A 20,687-nucleotide genomic window follows, 5' to 3' on the forward strand; every position below is an offset into this window, starting at 1 on the left:
TCAGAAAAGGGGAGCTCTCTCTCTCATCTACCCCAGCTCATCAGCTCTGAGCATGTCCCCTTTCCCTGTGGCCTGGTAAGGCAGTCCCACCCAGAGGGAAGTGATAAAAAAAATCTGGCAAGTTAGTTCCTATCTGATGTGGCCCCCACTTCCCTTGCTATTTTCTTAAAAAGCAGCACTTTTAATGACTAGTTAGCGCACTATCTTCAAAATATGACACGATAATAACTTATTTATTTTGAATGTTTAGTTTCTTCCTCCTATTTTCACAATAATTTGATGAAGAATTCCCTTTTAATGCCACCTTTTCTTATAAGCTTTCATGAGACAGGATCACCTGTCTCAAGTCTCCACAAGAAAATGCCAGACTTTTTAAACATTCTGTCATTTGTCCTAGGCTTGTCTTTACTTTTGAAGTGATAATATTGCTTGGTTGCGAAGAGTCTTGTGTTCTCAATTTCATGTTTTCAGTACAATTCTAACTTTAAATTACATATATACAAAAACGTTTCCTTCTCTATGTGCTATAGCCTTTATCAAGTTAACCAAATGAAAATTTCTGCATTAGGAGCAATGTATTCATTTCTAAAAGTATAAATAAATACACTAAAAAAGCATGTATCGAAGCCACCATATGAATATTTAAAACCTACAATAAACTAAAAGGGAAATGTGCGTCTGGCTACTCCAATTAAAGAATGCTTCAGAAATGAAAAAAATATATGTATAGAATCTCATGATTTCCTTGATTTTCATTGCTGAGTAATATTCTATTGTGTAGATGTACCACAACTTCTCTATCCATTATTCAGTTGAGGGGCATCTGGGTTGTTTCCAGCTTCTGGCTATTACAAATAGAACTGCTACAAACATGGTTGAAATTAAAAAAAGAATTCCCTTTTATATGAATTATTATCTACCTATCTCCTGAGTTTAGTTTCTCAGTTGAGGTGATCCCTTTTGAGAGCTTTGCCTTTTTTTAAATTTTTACTTATTTTTTATTAATTACAGTTTATCCCAGCTGTAGCTCCCTCCCTCATTCCCTCCCAATCCCACCCTCTCTCTTTCACCTCCTCCCATGCCCCTCCCCTAGTCCACTGATAGAGGAGGTCCTCCCCTTCCATCTGACCCTATCCTATCGGGTCTCATCAGGACTGGCTGCATTGTCTTCCTGTGTGGCCTGGCAAAGTTGCTCCTCCCTCAGGGCAGCTCAGCATTCAAGTGGGTTCTCTAGTAAGGGGAACAGGGACTGTCTCTGACACGAACTCTGGCTGGCTGTTTTTTCTTTTGTTTGTTTGTTTTGTTTTTTAATCAAATACTGTTGGACATTCCTGCCCATTTCACACTTCTGATGGCACTCTTTTCTTTATCTGTCTTTCTTTCATTCATAGCCAGGATCCTGTTGTCTGGACCAGTACCTGGAATGTTATAGAGGCCTATGATTTCTGCCCAGGCTCGCTGGGTTCACATCTTTGCTTAACCAATTACATAGTAGATGGCTTCATCTCCTTTAACCATTTTATTGCCTCCATCATAAAGGCAATAACACCTACCTCATAGACTAGCTGTGAGAAATTCATACATTACTTCAAGTAAATAGTTTAGATAAGACGTTAACACATGATAAAAATCAAAACATACAGAGGACATTGTAATATGTGCCAGAGACTTTAGAAATAATACCTTGCTTAATACACACTGAACTCTCTATATCACTTTCATTTCTCACCAGGAAATTGAGTCATGGAGGGATGAAGTGAGTAGTTCAAGGTTACCTGGGTGACCAGCAGAGCCCAAACTTAGGCTTTAATAAACTGGCTCTGGAGTTCACACTTTTTTTTTCTTTTTGAGACAGACTCCCACTGCGTAGGCCTCGGTCTCCTGGAATGTACCATGTAGACCATGCACATCTGTCTCTGCCTTCCTGATGCTGGAATTAAAATTGTACACTGTTGTGCACAGCCTTGGTGTTCACAATTTTTTTTAAAGAAGGTTTATTTATTAATTATACAGTGTTCTGTCTACATGCCAGAAGGGGGCACCAGATCTCATTATAGATGGTTGGAAGCCGCCATGTGGTTGCTAGGAATTGAACTCAGGACTTCTGGAAAAGCAGCCAGTGCTCTAACCTCTGAGCCATCTTGCCAGCCCCGGCATTCACATTTTTAATTACTACTTTGTAGTGCCCTTTGGTGCATGGGAGAGCTCCTGATTGCAACTTGTTTTCTGGCCCACAATGGCATTAGTGTGGAGACCACTTGGAGATTATAAGAATAATTACCCAGTATATGAAAACAATGACAAAAAACATCTCCAATTTTTTTAGGCTTTGATTGTAGACTTGAATCAAGTACTTCATTAGAAATTGTGGAAGACAAGCAGTTTGAAAGCTGCTAATTCATGTTTCCAAATAGAGCCTGGAAGTGGGAGAACATGCTAAGGCATACTTGATGTGTCAGTGTCAAACATGCGCAGAATCCCGTTGGATGCTTAGGAGTGTGGAACAAAGGTGTGAGCAATTAGTGATGGTTAAAAGGCTATTTCCGTATTCCCCGTTAGTCAAAACAGAAAGGTCTGCTCCTTTCGCAAGGCCTCTTTTGAAAACATCACCACATTTTTTTTATTTCCCACTTTCAAAGTACCTTAGGGAAATGAACTGCAGATAGGGGCTGGAGCAGGAAGCCAAAATTGTGTAAACACGCCTGAGTAGAGGCTTTGGACCTGATTAGGATCATGATGTATTCAGAGAACTGGGGAGCTACAATTTCAATCAAGGGTGGAGGTGGAGGTAGTTTTGTGGAGGGCCAGGGAGCGAAGGGAGGCGGAGAAGAGGTACAGTAGAGGGAGGCCAACATTTCAAGCCGTGGCCTGTGAGCAGGGAACATCAGGGATGTCTAGAGACATTTTTATCCTCCATGCCTGGTGCTACGGGAATCTAGGATAGGGGAATCAGGGTTACTCACCTCTAAGCATCCTCTGGTGCATGGGGGAGCCCCTGCTGCAGCTTCTTTCTGACTCACAATGGCAGTAGTGTGGCGACCATGAAGCCTTGCATAAATAAACATGGGAAGAAGAGCCACAGTGCCTATGCTGAGGCAGGAATGGGAAAAGCATCCCAGGGTGTGTGGGTGTCTCTATTGTAAGGAAAGAAAGGGGTCCACGAAAAGGGGAAATAAAGAGAATAACAGTTAGAGAACAGTTCTCAATAACAAGTGTAACCGGAACACAATGATCTGGGTAACTTTGCTTGATGGAGGATGCCCACGCTCTGGATGTGGTGAGGGAAGAGGTGAAAACACAAATGCAGACAGAGGCATGTTTCCCAGCTTCTGAGGGAGGAGAAGGTAAGCAAGCTCATCCAGCTTTGAGCATCCTTTCTGATCTGCTCCTTAGAACCTGAGATGCGCCTGTTAGATCAGGAGCCACGCAAAGCAATCCCTGAAGTCACAATCAGTTTTACTGTGACACGGCTAGTCAAACAGTTAAAAGCTAAGTTAGTGATGTAGTGTTCTCTGTGGGACTTTCCTAAAGCACTGTGTGGTAACAACTAGTAATCTTTTTTATGACTAGTATGGGTTTGGAGTTATAGCAGGACTTTCTTTGGACTTACTGGCTGTTAAGTAAAGACATGGAGAGTTATTAATATTCAAAAGCTTAGGCCTTAGCTAGGCAGACTCTCAGCTAGCTTATCCTGACGATTCTAGCCCACCGTGGGCCGTGTGGCTACTTCTTTATCTCCCTCTCCTCTTTATGTCTTTTCAACCCCATGTACACTGGCGAATCCCCCGAGGGTGAATTCTCTCCCAGAAACCCCACTCTGCCTGGAAGTTCTGCCTTCCCCTTCTTGCGTCAGATACTGACCATCAACTCTATTAAAGCCAATCAACAAACGTTTACAAAACAGAAAACCCAGCTCTCTGCTAGTACAGAATTCACAACTGAATAGACAGAGACCTGCTTCTCAGCACGTACCCCAACAGGAAGTAATGGTAAGGAGTGTAAACGGCATTTTGAGAGATCTGCAGCAGCTGCAATAAAAGATGCAAACAGCTTGCAATCCTCACCGTGTCAGTGTCATGGATAGTGCTATCGATACCATAGCCTACTTGCAGTACAACAAAGTCTGTGCTCAAGTTCAGTTAAAGATTGGTGAAAGTTAAAACCTTATTTTTTTTTCTTCATCCAAGTTCACGGATAATAGCAATTTTCAGCTTGAGACTTGGTCAGGGAAACCATCTCCTGGCTGACTCTCACCACCAATCCCCCTCCCCCTGTCGTTCTCTCTAGTCTTTTCCATCTTCTTCCATTCTGACTTCAGTTCTTTGTTTATAAAGCTGTCCTGTGGGATCTGATCTTGACCATCCCATTTGGGATTTAGGTTGGGTTAGGGTTGTGGTCTCAACTGACAGGAGAGACTGTCAAGTTGACTTGAGGCTGAGCGGGGCAGTTTCTGGAAGGGTTTTACTGCTTTGGCCAGGCACCCATCCCGAGTTCCTCTCCGGCCAGGTGTTGCTATTGCTGATCTGCCTGGGGGGAAGAGCCATACAGGAGGTAGAGCAAGGCCATCTCTAGAGATGAGTGGGGAGGAAAATCGGAAAAGTGTTCAGGTCTTCCCTGGTGGAGGGATGTCTCGGGGACATGAGGATGAGTTAGGGAAGGGCTACTGAAGAAAGGACCAGAAACAGTATGGAGAATTCAGCTGAAGTCAGCAAACCTCAATCCTGTGTGACATCCATCTGTGCAATGGTGTGACTCTCTCCAGCGGGGGTTGGCTCTAATGGTACAAGGCAAAGAGAAGATGGATGGCTTGGAGGCAGATCCAAAGTTGAAGGTTGGCAGGGGGCACATGGCAGAAGGCAAAGAAAGGGTCTGGAAAATTGAAGCTGCTGACAAGAGACAGGTTGAAATGATGATTTTAGAGTCCTATCTCAGCGAGGAAGGAAATGAAGCCAGAGGGGGGCTGATGGACTAACGGGATGGAGGGACCAAGGAAGGTGAGGCCTCATTGAGGTCCAGAGCTGGTGAAAAATTGGAATAAGGTGTGGGAGCTGGGCCTCCCAATTTTCATGCCAGCCTCTGCATGGTTGTAATTAGTTAGGCTGCTCTCCTGGCCCTCCCTTGGGTCCATCTTAATGACTAAAAACATTATTACAAATGGCACTAAATGTGCCATTAAAATACTTCTGCTCTACATTCAAGTGTGTTCAACAAAACTCAGGTGACTCAATCGAATACTGGAATGAGAAAGGAAGGAGAAATGTAGGGAGTAAGCCAAAAAAAATACTTCAGTCACTTTTTGTAAATTGCTTAAAACCATTAAATAAATTAAGCTGCCGAGGGGGGGTGCATTTCATGGAGTTCCAATTTAGCAATTACTGCTCCTGTAGCAAAATCAATAAAATATGCATCTACAATCATACAGTGAAAACACGTCCAGGGACTTGAAGTCCTCAGATAAGGCTAGCTAATTCACGTGTGCTGGGTCCAGCCCTGGCTCTGGCTGGTGGAAACGTTTTTTTGTTTTTTGTTTTTTTTTTTAAGTGTTTTTAGGTTTTGAATTGGCTACAGTACATGTTTTAAAAATAAAGATGTCATAAAAGTATCCCCTGGAAAGAATCTGGCCTCATCTCTGTCCACCCTTTTGATATTGTTTGAAGCACTTGGTAAACTACTGGGAACTGATGCAATTATGAACATTTGAGTCCAATAACTTTTCTGCACAGAGGCTTGCACATCATCAGTTTCCTAAGCACTGTGACTTTCGTTTCCCGTTTAATAGATTTCAAATATCTGTGCACCTATTTGTTAGGCATTAGATTCTTTTAGCTGTTTAGTTTTCTGTATTGTCAATGTACTTAATTTATAATGCATCATGCCTGGGCGGTCTCCAAACTTTCCACATATTTCATGAAATAGGGTCCTTTAGGTTCAAGTTTATCTACAGAGTCAGTCTCAGAGGCACGGTTGGCAAGTGCAGGATAAATTCATTTGTGGTTGGGGGACATCGTCATATTTTGCTATAAAGGGATTTGCCATTGGACCCCATTGTGGGAGTACCTGCTCTGTAGAGTGTTTTAATATGGACATAATATATCCGCCATACATTCTGACGTTACAATCATGCAGATTCTGAACATGTGTCAGCCTGTCATGAAAATAATAACCATCAGGCATAGGGCTAGGGAACTACGACAAACCCAGTTCCCAGTTGTGATACCCTGTGCAGGCAGAGTATGGCAGCGTAAATCACCAGCTATCATCACTTGTTGAACTGTTTTGGATTTACTGTGTCTCACCATTCGCCTCTTCGCCAGTTACCTACTGTATGCTTGCCAGATAAGGAATAGTTATTGCTTCTTTCTCTTACAGATGATCTTTAAAATTTGCTTACACATACCCTGTCAGAGAGTAGTACAAAGCTTAGTGTTACCTTATAAATATGTAAATAGAAATAGAGCCGTTGACAGGATGGGTACCCACTATGCAGGGAATGCTTGCCGTTCAACAAAATGCTGTAACTATTGAGTTTTATACAAAATTATTACATCACCCTTTAAAATGAATCAAGCGCAGTCTAAACACTGCTAGTCTCTCAGCTGTCACCTATTTAAAAGCCTACCAACAAACTCTCTTAACAAGTGGGACACTTAACAGCATTCATTTATTTTTCTTTTGAAATCATTTTTTCATTCCATTTTCCCCAAGGAATTTTATCTTTATGTAGTACATTTAAGCTTTGAAGGTGTTTTTTTTTTTTTTTTGTAGATTGCTATATCATAATCCGCTGCTTAAAAATATGTATATATGTTGACATTTTAATTGAAATTTGTGTCTAGCTGCAAGCTATAAATCTTAAAATAGAATTGAGTCACTTTCATGACTTTTTTCTAGCACGCAATTGGTCAAAATAATATGCATAAACACATTTTGATAAATAAATCCTTTTAAAACAGGAACTTCTATTGAAATGTGTTTCTATTTAATGTCTGAGACGGCATTTATTTTTATTAATTCAATTAAATTATAGGCCAGTGGAGCTGTGAGTGTCTCAAGATTGCTAGAGCGAAAGAGAACTGTATCATCTCTCTTCATAGATGAAAAAAAAAGTTCAGTAAGTAAAACAGGGGAGGAATAAGTTTTATTCTAGTAACACTTCTCAATTGTCTGAAATCTTGGTGTCCATCCCAACTTGCAATCAAGAATGATTTTAAGTGATCTATTAACTGACAGTTCAATTAAGTTGTCCTTGAAAGTGGCTGGGAAGTCTTTGACAGCAGTGACAGAGTTTCCGATTGTTTGCTGGCCTGGAAGTCTTTACATCTTTGGGCTCTGCTCAGAAAAATGTATTACATTTATTTACTTTATCACAAGGGAGAAATACAAAAAGGAGGTGAGAAAAAGAGGCTTTGTGTCTTTCCAAGAAACTCTCAGCAACTGTGGGCAAAACGAGTTTAAGAAAGAGGAATACACCAAGCTAGGAGAGGGTCTTTCTGCCCCTCTCCCTGAAACAACCAACAAGAAGCTGGATCTGGAAACCAATACCCTCAGAGCTCCATGGCCACTCATCCAGTGGCAATATCTTGTTTATTCCTGGAGGTTTACAGAATCCAGTTTAAAACAAAACAAAACTAGGAGTATTCTCTGCTCTCCTGTGGGACTATCACATTCAAAACCGGGATACCAGGCAGTGGGGGCTAGAGTGCAGGCTCAGCACCGAGTTCGGACTGTCAAGAAACCGGGCAGAGTTGAAAGAAGATGGCCGCCTTGAGGAAGCCCCGAGGGCCCCACGCTGCGCTGGGAGACCGTTGGGAATGTGACGTGGTCCGGTAGGGCGCACCTAAGGTGCGTTAGCTTCAGTAAAAACAGCTAGAGAGGTCCAACCATCACGAGGTGCGTTTTCCACTACATCTTTGTGCATCACAGGACAGCTGATGTTTATCATGAGGTCTGAGGCAGCCACAGAAAAGCTGCCTCGAACACAGAAGCCTGCCTGCCTTGAACTTCAGTTGACTCAGCTGAGGAACTAGCCCCCAGGGTTTCCTAAATGCCTTTGTCTTGTGTCTGCTAGGAGGCCTATGGGCTTTCCTTGGTTAAGGTAGGAATTAAATAACATAATACGAACAAATCCGTGAGCAGTGTCAGGTCATCCAGCGTTTAATCCACTAAACATGCAAAACCCAGCTACGCACAAAGGAGCAGAGAGGGCAGTTATGCATGCATATGAGGGTAATAGAGGGTTGCCTAAAAACAGGTAGATGCCCGTGGGAGAGCTAGTAATCCCATTTTGCAGGAGGGGATGCAGAGGCCACCGGGATTCTAGCTATGCTCTCAAGGGTTCTGGCCAGCAAGAGAAAGAGTACGGATCTGACGAAGACCCAGAATGCTGGACTGACTCCTTGTAGCCCTTTCAAATGTGCATGGACACTATCATGTTCCACAGACTCCGGGACTCCCTGCATCCCAGCTGTGAGATTGGATTGGAAAGCACACTCAGCACTAACTTTAGCTCACAGCTGAATGTTTTGGTCCCCAGCCTGTAAATGTCTAGCCAGCTCTGTGGGCTAGGGAGAGCATCCTCCCATGCGCGAAGGACATTCCAAGGTCAACAGAGCCCTTCAAGCTCCATAAAGAAAGCAGCTATATAAATGGGGGTTCTTGTTAAGATAATAAAGCCGAAAAGGCCACTTTCACAAAGAGAGGTCAACTGGAAGGGTCCCAGGAAAAACCATATGCCCAGCGGCGCTATTTAACCTCCCGTTTTCATAAAATACTATAGGGATGTACTTTTAATTATTTTACTCCCAGAAGACGATGACTTTAGCACTGTTTAAAGAAATCCAGTCAGTCCCTACCGTTAGATGCAAAGTGTCTTGCATTTTACAGGTGCTGGGTCTGGCAGGAACGGATTAACCAGAAGGCTTGGTAAATGTATGGCTACTGTTATCCAAACTGAACAGTCTTTGGAGTGTGATACAGTTCCAAGTGTCTACAGTTGTGCATTAATAGCGGAGCGTGCCCTAGTACATTTCCTTGTTTTGAATAAATTGTGGTATTAAGTTCGCAGCCTCCCTTCATCAGAAAGGGAAAATGCTTTGACCCTCACATTCCTTGGAGCTGAACTCAAACTTTGGAGGCACACTTCAAAGCTCTGTAAATAAAATGAGTAACACTTTGGACCCTTGTGAGGCGGGAGGAAAGTTCTCTTTCTGAAGAACACCCAAGTCTTTAAAGAGAAATGGCGGGGTTTAAATAGCTCACTGTTTTTCTTGCTCCAGGCTTCATGCTGAGGAAGTTATTTTCTCTGCGGAGCTTAGGCTGCCCTGGCTCCTTTCTCAGAGGCTGGCTGGCGATGGGGCACCAGGGCGCAGGGCGGGCTTGCAGGTTTGTTGAAGCAAGTTTATTTGTAGTGTGGCTGGGGGCGGGTGGAAGATTCCTTTATGATATGGGAGGCTCCCCGAGTTTGGAATATCAATGGCACTTCAAAGCGCCAGAGCTGCGAATGAGCAGGCAGGCTTCTTCTCAGGCCTCCGAGTAGGATAACATAACAGCCAGAGATGTGTTTCAAGATAAGAAAAGGGGAGATGATTTCTTTTTCTTCAATGCGATTTTTTCTTTTTGTATCGAGAAGTGGCAGCCCAGGGCTTTGTTGATGGCCTGGCATCTCTCTGGGCACAAGAGGCTACTGAGGACTTTTGGGGAAAGCCATTTAGAGTTCCCAGCCTGAAATCCTAAACACAGTGCTGGACCTGTCCCCAGACTGTATTTCTCTCCAGATCCACGAGAGGGGAAAGCTATTGACCCTTGGGGAGACGGTCACTAAGAAGCTGTGTAGCCTGATTTGTTTATTTCTTAAGGCCAATATCATATTAATTTCAAGTTTTCTGAGTATTCATTCCCAGCAAATCTCCTCCCGGCTGTCTTCCTCCTCTGTGATTGTAAAGATCATGGAAACAGAAATCGGAATGCCATCTTCCATTCTCCAATCTGAGTCAGCAAGAGTCGTGCTATAGCGGCTGAGGCAAACAAAGCCCAATGGCGACTCGCTCAGCTCATCCTTCTGCCAAGTGATTTTGTTTGTGTAGTTCTAGAAAGACAATCAGGTCAGCTTGGAGTAGACCAAGCGCTTACAGCTCCGGGAATTACTTGTCACAGACAAGTGCCTTCTGGATGCCAGGCACCGTACTCAGTCCGTGTCTGTGCCTCTTTCCATCCGTATTTAGAAGAAAATGAAAACTATGCCCAGCAGGGAGGCTCCAGACGGCGTGAGGACTCACTCATAGAGATCTACGCCCGGCTGGTGGTCACGGCTGTGGCTGCTCACCCAGCACAGGAGTTTTTCCAGTGCCTCATGTTTTTCTAATACGGTTTTGGCTCCCCAGTCTTTAGGAAAGGCAGCCACTTTCAAAGCCAAGACGGGAATACGCAGTAAACTGGCCTCCTTGGTTTCTGAGTTTTCTCCTTGTGGACTGGCTTCCTGCTGGCTGAACTTGATTGAGTGGCAGTGCCCCTTAGAGGCCGGAGGGCCCCTTGTAAATACTGCTACCTGTTTCCATTCATTTGTGCTACGGGCAGCCTTTTGCTCCAAATGGTACCTTCAGGCCACCACATAATGAGTTTCTTTCTCACAGACTAAGATCCTGTAGGTGTTAGACTTCAGGTCCTTGGCATCTTGCATCTTCAAAGCATAACCTATGCTGTGCTGATTGGTTATTTATGGCTACCCACGCTAGCCTGGATTAACAAGGTCATATTGCACCTTTTTGTTCATTGATATATCCTAGTATAGTACCTGACATCCAGAAGGTACTTGGCAGATTTTCGAATTAATTAATTAATTATATGAGCAGTGAAGTTTATTTATAATTTTAGATGATCATTAAAATGTTTTGTCCCAATATTTGGTAAAAACTGAACACAATGAAATACTGAAAAATACCACAATAAACAGTCCTTTACCTTTCATTCAGATTCAACAAACATAATTTTTTTTTGCTATGTTGCTTTACTTTCTGCATACAAACAAAGTTATTTTATTAAAATATTAGAAAATGTTGTAGCTATCATGATTCTTTACCCTTAAATACTTCAGCGTTTGACTTTGAAAAGAACATAAAGATGTTATTCTCCTACCTGACACAAGACCATTGTCTCATCTTAGACATTAATAATACTACAAAGCTATCTAATATCTAGATCATATTAAAATCCCACCAAATTTTTAATTGAGATAAAATTCATAAGTCACATAAAACGAAGTTAACCATTTTAAAGTGTACGACTCACCGGCACTTAACCGTCACAGTGATGCGGAATCCTGGCAACTATTGATCGCTGACCGGTCCCCACCTTTCCCCTCTTCCTTCTTGCCCTAGCCCATACATAGCGCTAATTTTCTCTTTCACTGGGTTTACTCTGGATATTTTACATGTAATGAAATCATAAAATAGTTAACCCTGGTATCTTCCCCAAGTATCTTATAGCTACTTTGTAAAATAAATAAATAGAATTACTGCAATGATTATTTTGAAGCAAGACTACATTTTCATTCAAGCCCTTCCTGATGTCTCCTGCCTAGTTTCTGGAAAAAATAAATAAAAAAATCCATGTTCACTGAGGCTGTCCAGTCTACACTTTGAGAAAAGGGCCAAAAAATTTTGCCTCCAGTGTTTGGTGATAGTTAAGGATTTTCAGAATGGCTACCAGGCTGAACTTAGGCCATGGCTAGTTTCTGTGGGGGCCTTGCAGTTGCTCTCTGCCTGGAGGAGGAGCAGAAAACCCAGCTGTTGGTGATTTTAGGCACCACCATTGTCAGGTTGGACCAGACCAGGATGGATGGCAGTGATCCATCTTGCTGGCGCTTCATGACTGTTCTGCCCGAACAGTCTACATTTCTCTCTGTCTTTACTTCAGTTGTCAGGTGAATGCCCCGCAATACTCTTCGCTCTGCCCGAGAAAGCTTGTTTGCCACTGGAAACTGCCTTCCGTAATTTCACCAGCGAGTTCCTGGACTCAGTAATCATTTCACGGGACTCTTGGCGGAACACCTGGTCAGGACTCACCTGGATTGGTTTGTGGGGAGCACGGTGCTTCAAAGGGTGCCAAGGTCTACAGACTAGGAGCAATTCACGGGCTTTCTACAGAAATTCTGCACAACTGCATGGTTTTAAGTGCAACAATGTGCATTTGGGAGATGGCAGGAAGGGCGAATATCAGCCAGCCCCATTTTTGGCCATAGTCTTTGTTCCTTATGCTCATAAGCTGTTCTTATTTTGTCACAGAGTTGAACTGTTTCTCACTGATGTGTAATAGCGGTCTAGGACATTGTTCAGCAATGGTTGCAGGGAACCACAGACATTTAACTGTCTTTTTCTCATTCTCTGCATGAACGTACACTGTATCAGAATTTTAGCGCTGTCTCAACTGGTGGCCAAAACTGTTTGTTTGTTTAGTGGTTGAATTCTTATCTCCAACAAGTATTTAAAATGCTAATTCTACAGCATTCCTGGGTAATGACTCCAAATTTATGGCCAAAATAATTACGTGACGGGTAGTATGGTACCTAATTAATATTCAGAAGTAGACTTGAGTGAATTTGCACGCCCAAATGCCTCCCTTCCCAGGTGATCTGACATGGAAGGTGGTGTGGCATAATTTTTGTAAAATGCTGTTTCCAGTGGGATCTTACTGTTTGAGTTCTCACTAAATGACAGAGTGGTGTTATGCACCCTGCTAAGTATGAGGATCCGTGGAGGGCAGAAAGGGTGCTATGCAAAGTGATGGAGGAGTTGGTAGAGGTCTCTTACACAGGCAACTAATGTCATAATATTCTCTTTCTTAGTTCTTGTGCCCCAGACACTAAAGTTTATAGTGACCTTTCCCCTGATAACTGGTATTTTCATGGGAGTGTGGGCAAGAGTCTGTGACCTGAGGTGAAATAAGAATGAAGTTTTAGCCCTCCCAAGAGCCCTTTCACTGTTGTTAAGCTGCCTTTGCTTTTAGCTGCTGTATAGTTGATGAGTATTTCATGAGGAAGAAACACAAATTTTAATCTGATGGACCTACCAAGTTAAAATAGCCTTATTGTCTCATCTACTTTCCATTTGTGTTATTTTCTTCATGTTTTGTTTATCTTTAACAGCCACTTTGAATCTGTTTTGGGATAAACTTGCACATAAATAACCGGCAGTAGTGGTAGAAAAGCGGCAATAATTTATCAAATAATTGGAGGTTTATTTTGTTTTGGGTGCTATTCTATGTACTTTAGTGTCATTTTAAATATTTATTTCTTTTAATCTGACCACAGTTGTTGAGGAAAGTATTTTTATTCCTTTTTTATAAAAGAGAGAAACAGAATCCCAGAGAAGTTAATGAACCTGGTAACTACCCAGCTGGGGATAAAACCCAGATCTTACTGACCTTGAGGTCTGGGTCCTTAGCCGATGCAGTACTGCCCCTGTGAGCAACTAACTATGGGCTTTTGCCATTGTTGTTTTTTTAGGACTGGCTGGATTGGTAATAGCAGTTTGTTTTTATACTGACTTTACGATCAACAGACAATTTTTATTGATTTTAAAGGGAATGATGACTTAAATTAAGAGAGACTTTTGTTTAAAACATTATACTGTATTGCTTCTGGGTGTTTTGTTAAGAATAAATATAGGAAGACTCTTTTCATCTGACTATAGTTGCTTAAAAATATAACTAAATTTGTTTAGCATACTAGCACATAGTTACACCCATACACACATATACTCTGCCATAATCTCATCTATAAATCAATCATCTATCTATCTATAATCAATCATCATTTATCATATATTTATATATCTATGTATTTATTTATCATCTGTCTATCATCATTTATCATCAATCATTCTATCATCTATCGATCAACCATCTATAATCTATCTACCTATCATCCATCAATTTATTTTTATCTTCTATCATATTTCTATCACCTATCTATTAGTCTATCAACCAATCCTCTATAAATCAAATATCTGTCATCTACTTCTCCTCCATCTATTTATCTATCTATTGTCTATCATCTACTTATCATCCATCTATCTCTATTTTTCATCTATCATTTATAGCTATCATCCATCTATTTATCTACCTATTTTCTGTCATCTGTATCATCTATCCATTCTTCTATTTATCTATTGTGTATGTATGTACTATCTATCTATCTATCTATCTATCTATCTATCTATTATGTATCTATCTGTCTGTTTGTCTATCTCTCTATCTCTATCACCTATCTATCATCTCTATCTTCTATTTATCTATTGTCTATCTTCTAACCTTTGATATGCACAGCATCTCGACATCTGCACACCATCCATCTGCATCACACTATTTTACATGGCCAGCGGATGTTGGGACATACAGCACCTGCTAAGAGAAGTTGGTTCTTTATGGCTGCAGACTAGTCTCATCACCATCCCCTGCTGTTCACTGGGCCCAGAAGAATCTGTGCTCCTAGTTCATTAGGGCTGTCAGAGTCTGTGGTGGGTCTTGGAGCTCCCATTCAAGAGGATCTGCTTGATCTGCTTTGAATACGCAGCCAAGCAACTGTGAATTGCAATGTGAAAAATGCCAAAGACTTTACCTCTATGTAGAAAAATTCTCTGAAAGCCCCACAGCAGAAGGAAAACACGAGCTCACCGTCCGTAAAACCTTACATGTTCAAGAAACAACATTCAGACAGTTTAGATAAGTGTGCCCTATCTCTGTCTGCCCTCTCTGAGGAATACACCTGCATTTGGAGAAACACCCTCCTTTCTTTTTCTGTCGTGGCAGAGGCTGCTGAGGCAGGCTTCAGCTTCCTGAGAGGCCAGCCTATTCGGTTTTCCCACCGGCAGTCAAGCTGGAGGCGCAATCAGGGCTACAGCTCCATGAGAGCACTCTGGGAACCGCTGCCTTCTCTGAGGCCGTGAGGGACTTTCTTCCCTGTTTGTAATGACCCCAGCAACAACTCTGATTTTCTACTTCTGTTAGTTGACCATTCCAACTAAGACTAACAACTGCATCTCAGTGACCATCTCAAGTCCTTACTGGCCCTTTCTGCTTCAAAGCGGACTTTACACAAAATGAAAACGTTTTAGATGATGTGTAGGCATAGGGTTAAAGTGGATAAAAAGTCAACTCTAAGAATGACTTATAGGGCAGCACATTAATAATAGCATAAATCCTAAGATTTACCTCTGAAATGATTACTAGAGAAAATTTTAATGTTATTTCATAATCACATCTGTCATAAAGTATATATTTTTTTACAGGATATTAATTAAACTCTTGCTTTCCTAATGCTGTTGGTGGTTAGCATGGATATAAATCATGATAAAGAAGAGGTAAACACTTGCGAGACATGGATAAAGTTGGTGACTTAGCCCTGTTTTGTTCCCATTCCTTTTTAGTCTTTGAGGCCATCAGGGAGACGCCTATCTGAAGTCCAGGGGAATAGTATCCAAGTGTTGTAACCTTCCAGGGAGAATACTCCACTCTGTGAACTAGCAGAACAAAGAGAATTTTAAACAGAGAGATCTTATCTTTGTTTTTGTTGTGCCCTTTAAATTTACACAAATGAAGTATTGTTACAACTTTGCTCACCGCTTTTCATGGCTTCCTCTGCTTCTAACAGCTTCTCACAAAGCACCCTTTACTTGGCTTTTGTTAGCTTTCAAGTAGTGGGGCTTCTTTTTGTATTTCACCAATTCTATTTTAAACTTAAACACCAGCTATACAACTTGCTGTCTTTTTTGTGCGTGGCAGAGAAGAGTCATATCGTAAGAATAACGTGAAGATTTCTGGAGCATTGGAGAAAAGGTAAGGGAAACACGCTTGCAATTGTCTAATGGTGCAAATACTTCTCTTGGGCTGACTTTCTACTCAGCTACCTGTCAGCCTTCAGAATACTCTGCACACTGGCAAATCTTCCTGGGTATGGGGGGGGGTGCTGAGAATAATGTGTATCTTTTTTTTTTCTGGTGATGAATCACTTTTTCTGAATTTGTGTTTTCAGCAGGAGAAACTTGGAATTGATAATTTTCCTCCAAGTCAACAACAAATAAGTTAATTTCGACTTCTTTAATAATAAGGTCTTACTGTCAAGGTCTAAAGGGTGATTAAGAATAAAATCCTACAATATTTTGGAGTCTGTGGACCCTTACAGGCCATAGCTTCAAACACAGTTACTCTCTTCCTAGGGGCTTTTTATATTTTATCCTATGGTGTCTGGTTGCCCTGTTATATGGTAAGACCATTTGAATGTGTTATATGTATGTGTGTGATTGTATTGTAGAAATCATCCGCAGTAGTTTTAATATGACCTTTTCAGAAGGTCCCTAGCATGAATTATGCCTCCCCATATACCCTCCTCTCCTCTGCACTTATAAAACTACATTGTTGAGTCGTAATATAGGTAGAAATCAAGGTGGATTTGACTTGGGAGTTTCAGCCTTAGTATTTTTCACGGTACTGGAAAGTGTTCTCAGTGCTGCTGGGGAAGAAGAGCAAGCGCCATCGTTACTTAGCTGTGAACCTTGTATGCTGCAATGACTGGTCTGGTAAGGTGCAGCTGCTACCGCAATAGTGGCACCAATGTCATGGGCATAACCAACCACTTTTTGCTTGGATTATGGGGTACTCCATAAAACGGTTCAAGCTCAAGCCAGGCAAAATCCCAGCACAGAGCAGGAGTGAGAGTGGAGGGGAGAACTTGAAATCCCATTCTTAGTGGAGGATCCATTGGTAACTGATAACTTTTGAGAGAGGAAGAGTTAGTTTTCTTTAAGAGACTAGCCTCTGGTAGAGAAGACAAACTCCAGTGATGCCAGCACTCACTGGGGTGGGTATGTTTAAAAAAATGAGAATACAGGGTTGGGTGGGTACAGAATAGAGGATGTATCTGGGAGGAATTGGAGAAGGTGACAAAGAGACCAAAGTACAATGTGTGATGTAGCAAATCTTCCAAGAGTTAATAAAAGTAAATTAATTTTGCAGAATAACTCTAGAAACCTCTAAATGTAGTGCGAAACATACATTACTAGCATATAAAATTTCATATTTCAGAGGGACCCACACAGTAAGTACATATTCCTAAAATTTCTCCAACAAATTAAGAATAATTTAATTGTCTTGACAAAACATCTTAAAGATTTTTAGGCCAAAATTAAAGCTATTGGTAAATGCTCTTAGAGTACCAAGTTGTAGCTTCACCTGGTTTTTGTCTTAACCATTTTATTATAGAGCAATCTCTTATTCTTTTCTATTAGGAAATCCATCACAGATTGTACGGAAAGAATAAGCAAAGGAAACTATGAAACAAGATGCTAAGTTCATGTACTTACAGCACATTGGGAATCAGATAACCTAGCACTAGACAATTAGAAGAATAAAATCCAAAAGACAAATAAAGGAAACAAACCAGGTTCTAGCAGTTGGATAAAAGAAAGACAGAAAGTTGCCTAACTGGCTATCAATTCAGAAAAATTTCAAAAATAGTGATGATAATTGTTGGTGAGAACACAGAAGTTATGACTGATGGCATGTGGGTAAGTCTTACTTGGCAATCTACAGTGTTGTTGGTTTTATTTCCTTTAAATTTGCATTTTAAGTCCTAAAAAGTATTAAAAAGAAATACAAAGCCGGAGAAATGGCTCAGCCATTAAAGGCTAGGCTCACAACCAAAAAATATAAGAAATAAAAATCCATAACAATATGCCTTTTGAGGACATAATTTCTAATTATAAAATATCAAAAACAACCCACATGTGTTACAGTAGGTGCCTATTTTAATAATTATGTGCTCATGTTCTGAAATATAGTTTTAAGAATGACATGGTAAAATAATATTTGACTTCATGAAAAAGCTTAGAGTATATTTTCACATGAAAAAAAACAGCAGACTACAATGCGATATCCACAGCATGACTCTAATATTGTAATAAAAACATACAAAATATTGGACTGTCCATAGTCACTGTTTTGGGGGTGCTGATATTATACATAATTGTTACTTTGTATCTTTATGCCATTATTTAAATTTCTTATAATAACCATATTATTGAATTTGTAAGATGAATGAAAAAAAATAAATAATATGAAAGAAAAGACTCAAAGGTCTGATTACCTAGTGGCAAATTTATACATTTTTGGAATTGAGACTGTCAAAGGAACCAGCTGAGTATAGTCAAGTTTAGTTCAGGTGGGGAATCCATGACATCAAGGTTTTTTGTGTGTGGTTGAAATATCTTCAGTGAAGTTTTCTTTTTCTCTTTCTTTCTTTCTTTCTTTCTTTCTTTCTTTCTTTCTTTCTTTCTTTCTTTCTTTCTTTCTTTCTTCCTTCCTTCCTTCCTTCCTTCCTTCCTTCCTTTCTTTCTTTCCTTTCTTTTTTTGTCATATTTGGCTAACGAGGATTGATGGAAAAGGGAAAGGTATTATTCATTTTTAAGCATTTGGCATATTTCCAAAACACTGAGTCAATTTAATGTAATTACGTTTTCATAATTATCGTCTCAGAAGTGCTTAACTTCAGTCCTGACTAATCTTTAGTCAGCTCCTTAAGTCTCCTGGCTGTGAACTTGGGCGCTGAGAGGACAGTAAATAAACACTTAGGTGCATTGGTTCCTTACTATTTAAAGGGAACCCAAAGGGATTAGTTATTTGAAGAGATTTTTTTTTCTGGTTAAATAGTAATAGCTACTGATGTCTATTTTGCTTTGCTTATATCCTGGTTGCTTAAGTGAGGTTGGCTGGCATTTTGGGGTATTCAGTATTCCATGAATGGCTCTTGGCTCCAAGCCACAGTGACCTCTTGGGGGAGATGCAGTAACCATAGCAACAACTTACCCTAAAACAAAACTGGTGAGCCCCCCCGCCAGTGCTGTGATGTCGCCCCGTTTTCAACTACTGTGAGGAGCTGTGAAGAACTGATTTTTAGATTCTTTTCACAGAGGTTTAAGTGCACTTTCATTTTCCTTAAATTGCCCAAGTCTCTGGACTCACTGTTTGCTCTTATTTCACTGGTGACTATAATTCTAACAGGGCATGTAATGTGTGAAATGTCTACTTTTCTACCAGTTGTGAACTGTGCAAGGAGTTGTCTTAAATAGAGTTAAAATAGTATTAGTATAAAAAGTAGTGAGTAGTAAACAAAAAAAAAATCCCATGTGTATGAGTTGACTTTATTTTTGATTCTTCTAGAAGTTGCATGTATGCCCAACTTTTGAAAGTTCAGGTAGTCATTTCACTTTCCATCTTCTCTGTATGTAGACTATTGGTTTGTCTAGGTTGAGTCTTCAGGTAGCATCCTATGGCATATAACCCAGGAGTGCATTCTCATGGTTCCACAGAGGCACAGAGAAAGAGCTTCTACAAATCTCCCAGGACTTCAAGCCTGCGCTGGGGTCAGGGCTGCAAGCAATGATGCCTGAGTGAGAACTTCTGCTCTATGGAGCTCCAGTGATCAGAATCATATACTACTCCCACCCCTCAACCGAATGAGGCTGTGGCAAGGAAAAGGGTTAGGTAGAGATCTTAACGAAGACATGACGTTTGTGGGCTCAATACCTCCCAGAAAGCTTGGGTCATACCTCAGCAGTAGAGTTTTTATTGGCTATAGCTCATAGTCATTGCTCTCTACTCTGATAGAGACCCATGCTCAAAGAGACTTGGACTTGTGTTGAAATTGTCACTGGCCAGATAAATGTTTTGAACATGGGGATGTGACCCAAAGTAATCTACAACATTAATGTAATCTCCAGAAAAACTCCAACATATTCTTCATAGATTCAGAATAAATTCTAAGATCTGTTTGGAAATCCTCAAGACCACAGATGGCCAATGCAATATTCTTTCTAAGTAGAAAGAATACTCAAACTGTACTACAAAAGAGTAGTGACAAAGTCAACATGATACTGGAACAAAAGCAGACATGTAGACAGACCAATAGAACACTACAGATGATCTAGAGGTGAACCCATGCAACTGTGGCCACCTAAGTTTTGACAACAGTGATATAAAAACACACATCCTGGAAAAAGAGAGCCTTGTCAGTCGATAGTGCTAGTAAAGCTGATGTCCATCTGTAGAAAGATGAAATTAGTACTGTATCTTTCTATAAAATCAGTTGAATCTGAGATCTTAATGTAAAGCTGGAAACATTGAAATTGCTAAAAAACAGCACTTTGGGATATAGGTCCAGACAAGACACTTTTGAATAGACTTAGTGGCATAGGAAATACTCCCAAGAATTGACAAATGCAGTTGGGTGAAATTTAAAAACCATTGTACAGCAAAAGAAACTCTCAGCAGAGTGCAGACAGCCTACAGAATGAAAAAAAATAATTACCAGCTATACTTCAGAAAAGGGGTTAATAATTATATCACCTATGTATCTATGTATTTATCTATATGTATATCTACTATATATATCTATCATCTATAACTATCTGTCTATCATCCATCTATCTGTCTATCATCCATCATCTGTCTGTATGTCTATCTATCATCTATCTGTCTATCTATCTGTTTATCTGTCTATCTATAATCTATTTGTATAAAAATTAAACACACAAAATTAAACACACAAGAAAACCCTGCTTACCTACAAGTGGGCCAATGAACCAAACATACAGCTATCAAAAAAAAACATATGCAAATTGCCAATAAGTATTTTAAAAGCT

This window comes from Meriones unguiculatus, chromosome 3, assembly GCF_030254825.1.
Source record: "Meriones unguiculatus strain TT.TT164.6M chromosome 3, Bangor_MerUng_6.1, whole genome shotgun sequence".
Lineage (NCBI taxonomy): Eukaryota > Metazoa > Chordata > Mammalia > Rodentia > Muridae > Meriones > Meriones unguiculatus.